This window comes from Sapajus apella, unplaced genomic scaffold (genome assembly GCF_009761245.1).
Source record: "Sapajus apella isolate SASKATOON/1434 unplaced genomic scaffold, GSC_monkey_1.0 scaffold20, whole genome shotgun sequence".
Lineage (NCBI taxonomy): Eukaryota > Metazoa > Chordata > Mammalia > Primates > Cebidae > Sapajus > Sapajus apella.
In genome coordinates, this window is record NW_022436960.1 from 5,727,294 (window position 1) to 5,744,660 (window position 17,367).

Here is a 17,367-nt window from a genome sequence, read left to right on the forward strand (position 1 = left end):
GCCCCTGAGGGTTAGGAACCATTGCTGTGCACCTGAGCAGTGAAGCCAGTCCCTGAGGGTTAGGACCCACTGCTGTATCACCTGAGCAGTGAAGCCAGCCCCTGAGGGTTAGGACCCACTGCTGTGCACCTGAGCAGTGAAGCTGGCCCCTGAGGGTAGAGCCCAGTGCTGTGGCATTCCAGCCTCCTTGCTTTTTCCCAGACACCTCGCCTGCCTCCACAACTTCAGGGTTGATGGTTGCTCCACCGTGCCTGGCAGTTGCCAGAGCCAGTCTCCTCCTAGACCACAGGCGTGAGTGGAAGGTCCTACTCTACAGCAGCTCAGTTCTGTCCGAGAGCTCTGGGCTGGTGACAGGAGACGCATTCTGCTGCACACTGGCTGTGCACTCTTGGTTAGGGTTTCAACACCAGTGTTTTCACACTGTGGTCATGACCTGTTGGAGGTTCATGAAATCAACTGAGTACAGCTAGCATTTTAAAACAATGAAGCAGAATATGATAAAATAGAAAGTATCAGCTTTAAACAACCACATTTGGAATGAATATTGTTTAGGGCAACTTTTGTTTAGTTTATCTGTCACATAGCTGGCTAGGTGTAAGTAGATTTTGTGAAACTTCTGTTTCTCACTTTGCCTGTGTATGTGTCTGGCTATTTCTGTATCTGTTATGGGTCTGTATCTAGTTTGTCCGTCTGTCTATCTTTCTATTTATATATTTGGACTGGATTGCAGTTAAATGTATATCTTACTATGCATTGAGGTTGAAAAAGTTTAAATTCACTTCTCTGAATCTCTCTGAAAGTTTGGATTTCTTTCCAAATAGTAAAGGTGTAACCTAATGGATTATTGTGAGGTTCAAATGAGATGTATATTAAAGGAATTTGTAGAGTCTAATTTCTCACAAACAGGCTGTTTACTACCAAGAAAAGATTGGCATCACATGGCACTCACAGTTCCAGGTTCGAACCCCTACTTCTCTGTTCCTCAGAGAACGTCTCTATCTCCTGGTGACTCTAATAAATACGAAGCTGCTCCGTGGAGATGCAATTGTGAGGAAAGGGATACAAGGCAGCAAACAAACTCTGAGCCATTGGAGATGCCAGTGCTAAGGACTGAGTGATATCTATTCAGTGGGCTGACAGTGAGACCCAGGACCATGGAACTGTAATAAGATGACTCAGCAGAATGCAGGCTGACATCTCCACGGACAAATTGTACATTTTCTTACAAGTTGGGTCTTCAGAAGTAATACTCTTCTTAAAAAAGTTAACTTCTAGCCGGAATCCGGTGTGAATATTTGAAACAAATGACTTTCACAGATATATAATGGGAAAAAAGAATTCAAAGTTAGTATCTTATCTCAGAGATGAATAAAATGAGGGTTAGAAGAGAGAGGGACCTGCCCACGGTCACACAATGGCTCTGGATGAGCAGTTAGATTAGAATCCAGAACTATCCCAGGATTGGAAAACACACACTCAGTGGTTCTCACTGGGTGATGGATTTATGGGTAACTGATTTTCTTCTTTGGTTTTCCAAGTTTCAAAGGGAATATAAATTATTTTTACAGTCTGATTTTTTAAAAATTTTCAAGCAGTCGTTAAAATAATAGAATACATCAGAGGAGAGTAACCAGGATGATAGAGGAATGACAAATAGTTTTGTACAAGAAATAGTTAAGATAATCAGAATATTTATTCTGGAGATGTAAACTCTTAGCAGAGTGTAAACAGGAAGAGGTGTTTAAAATAACTCACTGACTGCAAGAACAAAAGATCTCTGAAGGCAAAGGGGGTGGGTTTTTTCTTCTTTGTGGCTCCAGGGACAGAATGAAAGAGGCTAAGCAAGTTTCAGAGAGACCTTTTCCATATTTAGAAAGTATTTCTTACAGGTAAAGCTGGCCTTAGGAAGCCTGAGAACTGTAATGACTCAAGGAGCTTGGTAGAGACTGAAGAAGAAACGGCGGTGGAGTTTTTAGAGGAATCTTCATGGGTCAGTGCTTGAAGGAAAAGACTTGAGTGTATTCTCATTTAGGACACCCTATGAGGATGCATGAAGCTCTTATAGTGCCATATGGCTCCACATCTCTCTTAAATTGTTGTAGCAAGCATGTTTCATGTTCCACCATCATCTTCTCAACCATGGCTTCAGGACATGATTTATGACAGCATCTTCTGGACCTTCCTTTCTAATTGTGATAGGCTCTATAATGGCCCCCAAAGATTCCCGCATCCTAATGACTGGAACCTGTGAATATGTTACCTCACCTGGTAAAAGACAATTTTGCATATGTTATTAAATTAAAGGTCTTGGGATGGGAGATTAGCCTGGATTGTCTGAATGAGCCCAATGTAATCAGGAGGGTTCTTTTAAGAGGAAAGCAGGAGAGTCAGTCAGAGAAGAAGATGTGATCGTGGAAGCAGAGGATGAAGTGATGTGTTTTGAAGATAAAGGAAGTGGCCATGAGCCAAGGAATGCAGGGAGCCCCTAGAAGGTAGCAAAGAGAAGGAAACAATTTCTCCCCTAGAGCCTCCAGAAGGAACACCAGCCTGTTGGCACCCTGATTTGGGGCTTCTAACTTCCAGAATGCGAGATCATACATTTGTGTTATTTTAAGCTTCCAAGTTCATGCTTACTTGTTACGGCAGCAATAGAAAACAAATCATGGAGTCAATTAATAAACACAGGGAGGGAAAGAAAGATGATCTAACTTATTGTGAGGCCTGATACACCTGGGGCAGACTGCACACTTTGCTTTATGTACTCATCACTTGAACCTTAGATATGGGCTTCAGAAACCCTATTTTATAGGTGAGGAATCTAAAGCTCCATAGACATTAAGTAAGCTGCACAAGAGAATGCAGCCAGTGAGAATCCAAGCTGGAATCTAGACCAAGAGCTGCCTACATTTTCCCTCTGAGCTTTGCTGCCTCCTAGCAGGTCTCCCAGGCACCAGATCTAATAACGGTTCCCTTGTGCCTTCCCTTTCTACACATCATCTGAACCCTGAGCTCCGCAGCTCCAGGGGACCTGGACATGGGGAGGCCCTCTCCCCACAGAAGCATGCACATGGTTGGCTGTGAGCATGCAACACCCTGATATCTGGTAAGACTCCCACTGTGATCAGAGCCCAGGTGGAAGGGGAGGGGATAACTGATGTGGTTTCAGATGCCGGAGATGGGCTGAAATAAGGCTGGACCAAGAGAGGCCACCTGAACAACCCGCCAAGGGTGTTGATCTCCGATCTGAAACCAGAGCTGAGATCGGCTGCTTTTTCTCATGGGTAAATTTTTAGAAAGATTACTTCCCTTCTGAGATAGAAACGCGACGCATTTCTGCAAATGCTTGTAACTCTATCTTTGCAGCATCATGAGCTAATCCCCATACTAGGCATGCCACACGGTTAGTCCTTTTAGTTGTTTTCATTTTTTAAGTTAGTATGTGCTTGTTCCTATAAGTTACTTCGCTAAACCTCAGGGTTTTTTTGTTTGTTTGTTTGTTTTGTGTGTGTGTGTTAGACTAGAACAACAATACAGAATTCAGGAGGCTGCTATGAGGGTCACAGGAAAGAAAATTATGCCTGCACAAGCACCTTGAAACTGCAATATGCCATGCAAATTTTATATACTGATCAATTAATTGGTAAGTTTATAGCCTGCATTATTTACAAAAACAACGTGATTTAAAATGAAAATAACAAATTATAAGTAGGCATTTACACACACACACACACACACACACACATCTGTAGAAAGGAACAATGATTAAAAAAAAAAATAAGATGGAACTAGGGAGAATTAAATGATAAAAGGGCTTACCATGAGGAGAGGTCTCTACGTTTGTCTGGCCAAAATGTAGATTCTTAGGCTCTTTCTAGAACTGTTAAATGGTCATAGTTGAGAATAGATATGCAAACAGCATATTTTAATGTTTCAATTTCCAGACAATTTACACTGTAGTTTGAGAACCACTGTCCAAAGTTTTAGAAAATTACTAAAAGAAAACTGCAAATTTAACTTGTGGCCTTCTCAGGAGCCCAAACAGACATGATCAGTTAAATACTCTAAGAGTTTACCAGCTGAAAACAAATCAATTCCTCAGAAAAAGTAGATACCTTTTTTCTCTTTTTGAGACCTGAGAGAAATCCCTGTGACGAGCACCTCTGAAAATCAGGTCAACATGAACAAAGTTACTGGTCTACAGGTGGATGCTTAGCCGCGGCCACAGGAAATGGCCAAGCAGGCTGGATGCTCTGCATCTTCAGGGGTCTAACTTTGCAGGACTTTGGTGAAACTGAGTTACTCAAGTTGCACAGTGTGCAACGTGCATGCAGGTGCACAGTAGCCTGATCGGGATCTGCCAGGAATCTGTCTGTCAGGTGATTATGAAGAAAAGTTACTCAGGAGACCTGGTCACACGGGATGGATCATACGAGGACTCTGGCCACTGTGAGTCATCCCAGAAGCAGGGAAGCGAATAATCTATGACAAGCCTTCTGGTCTATGTACCTGGCACCACCAACCTTCAGATGTCCTTGACTGAGACCTGGGCACCTCTGCAAATACTTTCTTTTTCTTTTTCTCAACACCCCTTTCATATTTAGGAAAGCACTAAATGCCATTGCATTTACAATTTCTGTTACAATTTTTCTAATATGTCTTAATTTAGTGATGAATAAGTTTTAAAAAGGTTTGTTAACATATAATTTATTTGCCACACAACTCACCTTATTTAAAGTATGCAATTCAGTGTTTTTAGTATGTTCACAAGTTTGTGTAATCATTGCCACAACCTAATTTTAGAACATTTTCCCCCACTAAAAGAGATGCTCCCAAACGTATCAGCAGTCAGTTCCCATTTCCCCCATTCCTCCACCCTCACGCCACCCTACACACCACTTATCTACCTCCTTTCTCTCTAAATTTACCAATTCTGATTATTCCACATAAACAGAATCACAAGATATACAGCTTCTTTTGTTTAGCCTGATGTTTTCAAAGTTACTTCATATCATGTCATACTTCATTCCTTTTTATTGCCAAATAATATTCCATTTATATGACTATATAACATTTAATATATCAATTTATTAGTTGACAGATATTTGAGTTGTTTCCATCGGGGAGCTATTATGAGTAATGCTGCTATGAACATTCTCATATAAGCTTCCCTGTGGACATTTGTTTTTACTTTCCTTGGGAATATCTAGGAGTGGAACTGCAGACTTGTGGTGACTCCATGTTTGCCTTTGTGAGGAACTGCCAAATTATTTCCTAAAGTAGCCATGACGCTTTGCATTCACACCAGTAATGTCTCCATACCCTTATCAACACAGGTTACTGTCTTTTTTATTCTAGCCATCCTAATGGGTGTGAAGTGGTACTTAGGGTTCTTAATGTGCATTTTCCTAAAGACTAGTGGTGTTGAACAGCTTTTCTGTGCTTATTGGCCATTGATCGATCTCCTTGGGAGAAATATCTATTTAAATATTCTGCCCATTTTAAACTGGAGTAATTGTCTTTCTATTGCTTAGTTGTAAGAGTTCTTTATGTACTGTGGATGTAAGACCCTTGTCAACATTTTCAAATATCTCCTAGCAAATAGTTTCTCTCTTTCTGTGGGTTAATCTTTCGCTTTTTTCATCATCACTTGGTGGCGCAAAAGTTTTCCATTTTCATGAGTCCAGTTTATCCTTTTTTCCTTTGCTGACTTGTGCTTGCCACATCATACTGAAAGTGCTATTGCCTAATGTATCGTCATGAGAAACTATGTTTATCTTGTCTTCTAAGCATTCTGTAGTGTTACTCTTGCATTTCTGTTTATTTCCATTTAGAGTCAATATTTGTGTAAAGCATGCGACTAAGTCCAAGTTCATTCTTTCACATGTGGATGGTGCATTGCACCAGCACTATTTGTTAAAAAGCCTATTCTTTCTCCATGGGCTGGTCTTGATGCCAATAATCAGTTGACCACATATGTAAGGGCCCATTTCTAGATTTTCATCTCAGTTCTATGGATTACTAGGCCTATCTTCATGCTGGTCCTGAATAAATTATTTGCATGCCTACTAGCACTGTTTAAACCAAGTCTTGGTGAATTGCAGCCCTGGGGATCCAGAGGCAGATGGGTTCTCTCAGTCTACTTATTAGGCAAGTAGTAGTCTTTCTCACATCAGCAGAAGAGTATCCAGGGAGCAACTTCCAAATCGTGTACATGCTGATGTCTGTCACTCCTCATTAAAAATATGTACCATTTTTCCCTTTACACTGAAGGAATATCCAAACTTTAGTAGACATCATAAATCCTCTCATAATATGGTTCTGGGTTTCTTCTCCAGGCTAATACCCTAGAGAAGATTGCAAAAAGATGGCCGTTCTGCATGAAATCGAATTCTCTGCAGAAGACACACAGAAAATATCAGCACACAGTCGATATTTTCTGCTTGGAATCTGGACTACTGGCTTTGGTCAATACAACGTGGCAAAACTTGCCACTGGGCATATTCTGAGTCCAGATCTCAAAAAAAAAGAGTTGGTACATGAATGGGAGGTCAAGTGTTTTCCAGGTAAAAAGGCCCATGTGAAGACCTTCAGAAAAGAGAGAGAGAATGCCATATTTGAGGACTGGAAGGCATTCGCGTTCTTGTCTGACGGGAGAGAGCACAGGTAAAGGCCAGTAATCTTCAGGAGAGAGATCAGAGCCTGCATGTTTTCTGGGGGGTGATCTGGACTCAGAATCTGTCCAGTACCAAGTTTTGCCACATTGCATTGACCAAAGCAAGTAGCTCAGGGATTCCAAGTAGAAAATATGAACTGTGTGTCTTCTGCAGAGAACTCCATTACATGCAGAACGGCCATCTTTCTGCAATCTTCTCTGGGGTATTAGCCTGGAGAAGCAATCCAGAACCATATTATGAAAGGATTTATGAAGTCTACTATGAATTTTCCTATAGTGTAAAGGGAAAAATTGTAAATATTTTTAATAAGGAGTGACAGATATCAACATGTACACAACTTGGAAGTTGCTCCCTGGATTCTCTTCTGTTGGTGTGAAAAGGACTCCTACTTGCCTGAGTGGACCCAGAGAATCCCCCTGCTTCTCGATCCCCAGGGCTGCAATTCACTAAGCCTTGGTCTAAACAGTGCTAGTAGGCATGTAAAGAATTTATTAAGCACCAGTATGAAGATAGGCATAGAGATCCACAGAACTGAGATGAAAATCCAGAAATGGACCCTTACGTGTGTGGTCAATTGATTATTGGCACCAAGACCAGCCAATGGGGAAAGAACAGTCTTTTTAACAAATAGTGCTGGGACCAGGGCAGGCTGTGGTCAGCCACCTGGACTGTCAGCCGAACCCCTCCCCCCTTTCAATTCTGTCTATTCGTTCTTTGGACAGAATTCAGTCATTCTTAAAACCTCAATCCGATTCCAGTAGGCTAGGAAACGTAAAAAGTGGATTGAGTTTTCAGGTGGCTTCAGTAAGCTTTTCTCATATCCAGTTCAGTGGAAAAGATTTTCTTCCCAGATAAACAGGAGGGAGAGGAGAGGCGTGTCCCAAAGTGTGTAAATAGAGCACTAAAGCTAACAAAACATGGGAGCTGACTCTCTGCATTTGCTGCAGTGTCTGGTGGAGCCCGGGCTCCCCTCCAGGTGGTACTAATAAAATGAGGCTGGGATAATGGGATAAAAGCCCAGAAACATAAAAATCTGCCTGGAGGGGAAAGGAAAGAAGTGGGGGTTGGGGGGGATACCTTTTTCCCAATGTTAACTGTTCCCACATTAATCAGATTCAAGTATCACAAATTGGTCTTGTCTGCTCTTCCAGGAACATTAAGAAAGCCGTAACTCCAGAGTCATGAGTCTTTAAAGCAGGAACAACCCCTTTAATCAAGTGGCCTAGCCTCTCCTGAGAGAGACAGAAAATGTGAGGCTCAGAGAGGGGTGGTGCCTTGGGACAGTTTGCACAGTGAATAGATGCCCTTTGCTTTCCTTAACTATACTGTAAGATGGCTGAGGGCAGGAACCTGATCTCTGGACTAGCTTCATATCACCATGCCTCACACACTAGTGGTATAGTTGGAAAAGCAATCAAACAAAGTGACAACTCACAAGGTCATCTCATGGGAAGGCAAGGGTTATAAATGAAACAAGGGAGAGCACTGTGCAGGTGAATGGGTGGGGAAGCACACTGTGTGGTGTTTAGAATGGAAAGGACAGGGTAGGGTCAAGCTAAAGGGTGAATGGGAGCTCAGGGAATTCCTAGGTCTTACCAGCAGGAAAGGAGAACCCCAACACCACATCAGAGGAACCAGTGTAAAGCTCTGGGTAGGGGTGGTTGGAGCCAAAACAAGAAGAGAAACCAGGAGGAAATAGCTGCTCAGAAGTGACGAGGCCGGGTGTGGTGGCTCACACCTCTAATCCAGCACTTTGGGAGGCTGAGGCGGGTGGATCACAAGGTCAGAAGTTCAAGACCAGCCTGGCCAAGGTAGTGAAACCCCGTCTCTACTGAAAAATAAAAAAGAAAATTAGTCAGGCATGGTGGTGTGTGCCTGTAGTCCCAGCTACTTGGCAGGCTAAGGCAGGAGAATAGCTTGAACCTGGGAAGTGGAGGTTGCAGTGAGCCAAGATCGTGCCACTGCACTCCAGCTTGGGCAACAGAGTGAGACTTCATCTCAAAAAAAAAAAAAAAAGAAGTGTGAGGAGCTGGTAGACCAGAAGGACCAGACATCTCAGCTGGAAGAGCCCCAAGAATGAATTCAGGATCAATACTAGGATAGTGTGAGTTTAAGATTCGGAGGGATTTTGGACTGACTCTGGGGACTCAGCCCTCAGATCACTTTTACAAGAGCCAAGGTTCAATGGCACCAGGATGATTAGTTAAGAGTGCAGAGGACCTTTGGGAGGCAGAAGCCACCACCAGCACAAACAAGGACCAAGCAAGAAAAAGGGGAATGGATGCAGAAAGGGCCCTGAAGGATTCCCAGGAATGAATTTTGCTTGCATAGATGCCTCTTTGGAAGAGGCGAGCTCCACCCTCCCTTGCCCCTTGAGGCCTATAGGAAGGTGATTAGAAGCCCACCTGAATCTACTCAACAGTGCACTTCCCAGGTCATAGAGCCTCTCCATACCTTGGAGTCCTAATTCACCTCATGTAGATAATGGCAGGGCTTTTCTCTTAAGGCCATTGGTGTAGTTAAGCAGGTAGAATAGGACCCACCCCAAGCATTCATGACGTGTGTGCTGATCATCTGACACTGGACAGTGTATAATTCTGAGCGCTAAACCTCACTCACATCTTAGTTTGCATTATTGCCAAGCACTTAAAACATATTCTCATTCAACTCATTACAGCCAATGAAATTTGAGGCATTTCCTTTTGTCTATTTGTCAGCTGGGTGCCAAGGCCAAAAGAAACAGTGACCTGTGCCCTCATATTCTAAAGTAGCCACAAACTGGCTCTGCTATCATTAGCCCATCAAGTACCATTGGCGGCCTAGGAATTTTTTGGAAAGAAGGCTGAAGAGTAAAAGACTCTTTGGAAACCATCACTGGCATGCCTGTCTCTTTTAACCCTTGGCAACTGAAGAAGCTTCAAGAGAATAATTAAGGGGAGTTGGTATGTGTTCCCCGCCTTTGGGGTGTGATAGGGACGGTCATATGACTTTTGCCTATAGAAGTCTAAAGGCGGGAGACTGGCTGGAATAGTGTGTGTGGCACAGCAAAGCTGGCAGCAGCCATCAAAGCCAGCTCTTCTTCTAGAAGCTCTTGGTATCAGCCAGAATAGCCAATAGAAAGATTCTGGCTTTCAGATGCCCAAGGGAATGTCATACAATGGTGAGAGGATTTCAGCATGGTGAGTATGAAGGGACCTCTTAGAAATTAAAACCTGACTAGACTCATAAAAGCTCCATTAGAGAGGGCATCATCCCACAATGGGACTGCCAAGGGGGTCCCCAGCAAGATCTCTGAGGAACCCACAAAAGCATCTCAAGAAGAAAGAATTACTTTTGCATACAAATGCCAATGTTTGACTGCAATTGTACATACAAAGCTATCGGGGCACTAACGTCTCTTCCATGCCCACCCTTTAATGTGACTCCATCCTTAAAGGGCCACACATCACAGGGAGATGGAGGAAGAGGTGGAGCCAAAGGGGTCAGAGACAGAAGAACTCATGCCTTCTCCAACGTTGGCATTTCAGTTCATCCAACCCAAGTTTTAAACAGGATGAGGATTTCATTCACCTGGACTACACATCCTAACAATTCCAAGGCAGGAACAGAAAAGAGGGACCGGACATAACACAGAGGCAAGAAAATTACATGGAAGAATAAAGTTGCTTCCTTCCTGCATCCAACCTAATAGAACCCACACATGAGCTTTGGTATACAAATCAAGCAGACTGTGCTAGCACCATGGTCCAGAGAAGAAAGCCAAGACTTGGACAGGTCAGGTGATTTGCCCAAGATTGCACAGATCAGCGCTGCATTCTGTGTGCAGACCTGTCTGCCTCCAGGGGCCATGCTGGTAATGCCCAGATGCGTACCTACAGCAATGTGGAACTAGCAAGAATAGAAGGGTTGAAGCTACAAAAGGCATTGTGTACAGCAGAGCAGCTTCAGTTTTGTAACACAGAGCACAGCCTATTTATTGATGATCCTCTTCCTAAGTACTTCCCTCATGTTTATGAAATGATGTGTGGGTGCTGCCCCATTTTTAATGACTCCTTATTTACATGGAGCACATTATTTATGGAAGCAGAGATAGTGCCATTGCAAACCCATTAGAAAGCAGAGATAGGGGGAAGGCATTGTTCACTCCCCAGTTAGGACAGGATTCTAATTACTCAAGAGCTCACTCTCTCCTCGCAGTGGTACCCGGCTCAATAAATAACTCCCTGTATGAAAATGGTGCTTGATGTAAATTGTGACTCAGTCCACATAAATTGATAGTTGGCTGGTGGAGAGCTTCCAGCATTTGGCAAGAAACTGAATAGCAGCCTGGGAATTTGAAGACCCGGCTCCTCAGAGATGGCAGCCCCCATTCCTCACTGCACACTTCTCAGAAACAATTAACATTTTTTATTTAAGTAATAAGCTCCAAAGAAGAGACGTAGCTGGTGGATAATAGCCCTTGTGAAATCACGAGGTGCTTGGAGGGGAATCTACGGGCACTTCGCATAATGAGACGACCATCCTAGGATGCCAATTTTCGGAGAGCTTTTCAGTGCTAATCATTTTTCCAAGAAATAATTCTGAGAGTCCAAGGTGGAAGCTGAGCTTCAAAGGCTAAATTGATCAAATAACTTTGGAATTCATGAACTCTCAGGAAATGCTAGTTGTGGAACCAAAGAGGCTGTCATTTGGGTTTGTTAGGAAAATGCGATTTGCTTTCTTCAAGGAGATATGGGTGGTCCTTCTGATGTGGGACTCAGAGCTCCAAGACCATTCTGTGCTTCTGGGAAAATCAGCAGTGAAGGTGATGATTCAACAGCCCATTCCCCTTGCTCAGAAGGCAGCAACTGGGTCAGTCCAAACCAGTAGAAGAATAATTTCGGGAAGAGGTGAAAAGTTGTAAGACTCAGCATTATGAGGAAAAGGGAAGTCCCCTAAACACAAAAACATGTAAGTGAAAACCTGGAAATGAACCCATACACCCTAAGTACAGACTGTGGGGACTGTCCCAAGTGGTAGTGTCTGCTACTCTTCCCAGAGGAGGCAAGGCAAGCAGAAGAAAGACTTGAAGTTTTGCAGTCCACAGAAAACTGGACTTGATTTCTGTTTCTGCTACTCGTATGTTCTGTGACCATGAGCATGTAACATAGTATTTTTATCTTTTTTTCAGATGAAGTTTCACTCTTGTTGTCCAGGCTGGAGTGCAATGGTGTAATCTCGGCTCACTACAACCTCAGCCTCCTAAGTTCAAGCGATTCTCCTGCCTCAGCCTCCCAGATAGCTGAGATTATAGGCAACCACCATCATGCCCTGCTCATTTTTATATTTTTAGTAGAGATGGGGTTTTACCATGTTGACCAGGCTGGTCTTGAACTCCTGACCACAGGTGATCTGCCTGCCTCTGCCTCTCAAAGTGCTGGGATTACAGGCGTGAGCCACAGTGCCAGGCCAGCCTTCATCCTATTATTTGATTCCTTTCAATGAGCCAATTTTGATGCCAGCACTGGAGATACAAGTACCCTGGGTTCGTGAAGGTCAGTGTGTATCCTAAGGTCTCGCTCAAGTCACAGAACCTTTCTTGTTCAACCTCCTGCCCAAGAGGCTTGAACTTTTCTCCAGAGGTTTGGTGCAACTCACTCATATTGTGCCAGTCCAGGACTAGGGGGCTTCACCCATGTTTTCTCACATATATTTCAGGATAAGGCTTTCAGGGAAGAATTAGTAATTCCATCTAATTAAGCCCACTAATCATAGCCATGGACTAACTTGAACAGGCCCATGCTAGTTGGCAGTAGAGTAGGTCTCTGGCTTCCCATCGAGTGCTCTTTCCTTGATACCCCATGAGTCCTGGGCAGAGCACCAAGCAGCAGCAGTTACTCACGCATGCTCGGGCCAAAGCCCCTCATCGCCCAGTGAGCAGAGCAGGGATGGTGGTGCAGAGGCTGAGAGCCAAGGTTCACCATGCTGTCTACTCAGTGCTCTCCACTGGGTGGCTCAGGCAGTTCCTAGCTGGGCCTCAGTTTCCTGCTCTTTAAATTGGGCTTGCGGAGACTGACGACTGCTGTGTTCCATTGTACTTATGAAGCCCTGGCCAAAGGGAAAGTGGTGGACAGGATCTAGCCCATTTTCCCTTTGCAATACTGTGCATCCTCAGGTGGAGCCAGGCCTGCCAGAGGAAGGAGCAGTCTTTCTGCAATTACTCAAAACCTCTATATGTGCTACTGGATTCCCTAGGCAGGCAAAAGCATCTCCACATTCCCTCCCAACTCCTTTTGATAGCTCCGGTGTGCACAGTCCTGAGGGGAAGAGAGACAGAGACGTATAAAATCAGGAGCCCCCCCAGGGTTAAACTGAATTTATCCCCATGTTATGCATGTGTGTGTCTGCCAAGGCAAAGCTACACTGTAGAAAGAACACAGGCTTCCAGATCAGTGAGCTCCAGCTTCACTCCCAGGACACCACCTCCAAGTCACTGGAACTCAGATGTCAGAATAACTGCTGTCGTCTGCCACGGCTTATTATGCACCAGAGCTGCAAGACGTTGGTTCACGTAGTGACTCTCCAGCATCACCAACACTCTTCTCCTCTCATCTTGCAGAGCAACGAAGGTACTTCTCCACCATCATAGAGCTGGGAAGGTGTCGCTCACACCTGGATGAAGACTCAGATTTCTCCAACCCAAAACCACTTGCTCTTGGTTGCCTTGCTCTGCCTCGCCCAAGTGAGAATAACCCTGCTCTTCCCCACTGGTTTCTTCTGATGGTCACAGTGGTTCAGCATCTCAGGTCAGACCTGGGTTTAAATCCCAGCTTCTATAACTTCCAACATTTTGACCTTAAGAAAACACTAAGCCTCCATTTTCTCACTTCTGCAATAAATACCATGATGAGGGTCCCTAACTGAAAAGTTTATTATGACTATTAAATAAAAATTATGTAGATATACACAGGTCATAGGTGCATGGTAAGTGCTCAGTAATCATGAGCTATTATGTTGCAGTGGTTGAAGTGATGCTGGTATTATGCAAGCTCCTCATGTTACGTGGGCGCTCCATGACTGATTATCAGGTCTTTGCTCATGAAAGAAGAGAGAGGGATAGGACAATGTTGCAGTGGAAAGTAGGGAAGAGAGACAGCACTTGGGAGCCAGCAGGCTATGTCTTCAGGAACTCAGTGTTGACCTTGATGGTCATTCGAACTTTCTTATTGTCCCCAGAGAATGCCAGTATTGTGTGTGGCATTGAAGTGTTGACAAAGTGATTCAAAGTGTGCCTCCCCAAGTTCCATGAATTACTGATTAGAAAACACTCTTCCAGCAAGCTCCCCATTCCCTTACTCAGGCTCAAGATCCATCGTCTGTCCCTGGGAACCTGGGTGAGGAGGCCTGTCCAGATGGTTCTTTGTCCCTGGGGGTGTCTGGCCCTCCCTGATTCCTTTCTACCTTCCATATGCTTCCCTATGACTCACTTCTGTCAGAGCCAAGAGGGCAAGTGTGGAGAGGTTGTTTAAAAACAACCGCACAAACACACCAAACCCTATAATCAACCAAAGTGGTCATTTGATCTACGTGGGAAGGCATGCCCTCCCATTGGCTCCCAGGCACCAGGAAGTGACACCAGCAAGCAAGGAAGCCACACCACTAATAGGAATAACTGCCATCTGTCACAGGATGCCTGCTGGTCACCAGGCATCTCACATGCACCGTATCATTAGACTTCACAGCAACCCCCGAGGGAGGCCTTGCAGACCGTGTGTTACAGATGAAGGAGCGAGGGTCAGCAGGGTTAAGGAACTTGCCCACATTCTCCACAGCTACTTGGTGGCAGCGCTGGGATTCTAGCCAGGTGTGTCTGACTTAGGAGCCTGGGCCCTGTCCATTCGGCCAGGCTGACAACCAATTTGATACAGTCATTGGAAGAACACAAAAAGCAAAAACAGTGAGCTTGAATCATAAGAAGTAAAGGACCCCCATCTAATAGAGACTTTGTTCAGGGCCTCACAAACCCTCTAGATATTTTTGAATAGTTGGCAATTCTCTTTCTCTGGAAAAATTCAACAAGGGTTTACTGGGGAAATGTGCTGGATGCCTAACACACACAATAGTATTTAATATTCCTCTTCAGAACTCCAAGTCTGAGTACCATTTATAACATTGATTGTGTGCTCCTGGGAAAGTTAGGGTACCAGTCTTGTACCCTTACTTTCTTACTTGTGTTCTGGATATCATAAATAGCTGAGATAAATATGTCAAACATCTATCACCTGTGTGGCCAGGGACAGGTATGTGGTCTCTGGTATTAGAAGCAGTTGTGGTTATTGTTATTGTTTTCCTTGCTTGGTCCACACAATCCCTTCCTCACAGCCTTTTCCTTATTCACATCAGCCTAAGGTTCCAGCCTACTTGCTTCTCCTCTCTCCAGTAAGCCACCTCAGGTTCCTTGGGCTTCCTTTCATCCCCAGTTGTATGTGAAAAACAAGGTGCAGCATTTCTTTCTTATTCCTGTTTTGGTCTCCCCAGAGATAAATCTAAAGAGTTTATTGCCTAAAGGATTTTACTGACACTTTATCCCAGGAAAGTGCCACAAATGGTCCCAGGCAGAGGCACATCATCTGTTTGTGATTCCTGAATCCTTCTCTGAAAAGGTCCCAGGATATTCTCCTCCAGTGTGCCTCTAACTGACCAACTGCTCTTGTTTTTATGTTATCTAACACTAATCAAGGCAGTCATCTCTTTCTGATAATTTTTAAATTTACTTTTTAATTTCTATTTTCGAGACAATGTCTCGCTTCATCACTCAGGCTGGAGTGCAGTGGCGTAATCTTGGTTCACTGCAACCTCCACCTCCCAGGTTCAAGTGATTCTCATGTCTCAGCCTCCTGAGTAGCTGAGATTGCAAGTGTGCACCACCACATCTGTCTAATTTTTGTATTTTTAGTAGAGAAAAATTTCACCATGTTGGCCAGGCTGGACTTGAACTCCTGGCCTCAAGCAAACCGCTCATCTTGGCCTCCCAAAGTGTTGGGATTACAGGTGTGAGTCACTGCGCCTGACCATTTCTGTTTTTTTAAGCCACCCAGCTTGTGAAACTTTGTATGACATCCCTAGCAAAGGGATATAGGTATATATTGAATGATTAACTGCTAACAGGGAAGGTCTTCATTGTGTTGGAATCCCCACCATGAACGTGACAAGTAGTAAAAGCTCCCTCTTTAAAAGGGCAAGGGGGGGAGCAGAGCTTGTGGGTCAGGAGCTGAGCTTCTGACACCAGACTGCCTGCTTTGTCTTCCTTCTCTTCCTTCTGGTGCTTGGGTTTCCTGATCTATCCAATGGCGGACATGGTAACATGTAAAGCGTTGCAGCGAAGAGTGAATTATGTCTGACAAGTGCCCAGTGCAATGCTTGGTACTAACAAGTGGTCAATAAATGCTAGTTCTGATTACCGAGCTTGTCTTCCTTTGAGCTTTTTGCAATGAAAACTGTTCTCTGCTTGGTAGAATTTGCCCACAGGCCCCCATGTGACAGGGGCTCTTAGAAAAGAGTTTTGTTTACACGCAGCACCAAGTTACCAACATTTTCCAAGAAAAGTGTTCTCTTTCACTTGGGTGTTTACTTACAGAATCTAGTCCTAGCCCAGGGAAAAGTGATGCTTGTGGCTGGCGATCTGCTTCTTGACCCTAAACCCCTCCCTTGTGGTTCTGCTCAGCATTTCTAGAGTATATCCCAAAGTAATCAAAAGCACAGGCAAGCATGTAAAGAGAGACAGGCGGTTTCATAGGAAAAATTAAAGAGTTTAGTCCAGGACAGGGATTTGAATTCCTTCTTGGCTACCAAATAACAGTATGAACTTTGACCTGTGACCCAGGTCTTTGAGTCTCAATTTCCTTACGTGCAGGAAGGAACTACTGCTTTCTTGGGGGGCGGGGGAGGAATGCCTAGAAATTTAATGAGTCAAAGCCCATGGTGTACCTAGCACATTGCTGACACATCCCAGGCCCTTGGTGAGGACCATTCTCTGCACCTCTGCCCCACCTAACAAGGTCAAGGCTATGGCAATGAGGTGAGCCAGGGCAATAAAAACAGGATCAGTTGCTCCATGAGATTTGGCAGCGCTCATGTCTCCAGATGTCAGGCTGCAAATATGTAGATGCCACGAATACTGCTCAACTCTCATAAGCTAAAGAATGCACTCCTCGTGAATCTCATGTTAGCAGTATTTTTATTAAAATCAAATTTCATCCTTGAGCCATCAGGACCTTTCCCACTAGCCGGAAATGATTGGCGAGCCAGATGCTGGGTATAGAGTGTCATGAGGTTTCGGATTTGGTGACAGCGACTGGTCTCTGGAAGAATAGAGGGTGACTCACAGGCTGGGAAGGACTGCGGGAGCTGGGGATGTGGGGGTCATGCTGCCAGGCTGGGTCCCAAGAGCAGCAGAAACCCAGCACTGAGGAAACACAAACGGCCAATCTCAGCATTCCTGTTGTTAAGAGACATAATTCAAGTGTTTTACACAAATCCAAAACAACTTTTTGAAACTCAGGCATTTTAATCTTAAAGTGATTCAGTTTGGGACATATAGCCTCATTGCAGAGTCCTTTGGACTTCAGGGGACACGTGACAGAGACTCGTGTGTGCATAAGGGAGTGCAGTGTGCTGATAAACTTGAGGAGGGAGAATCCTGAGGCAGGGTGCA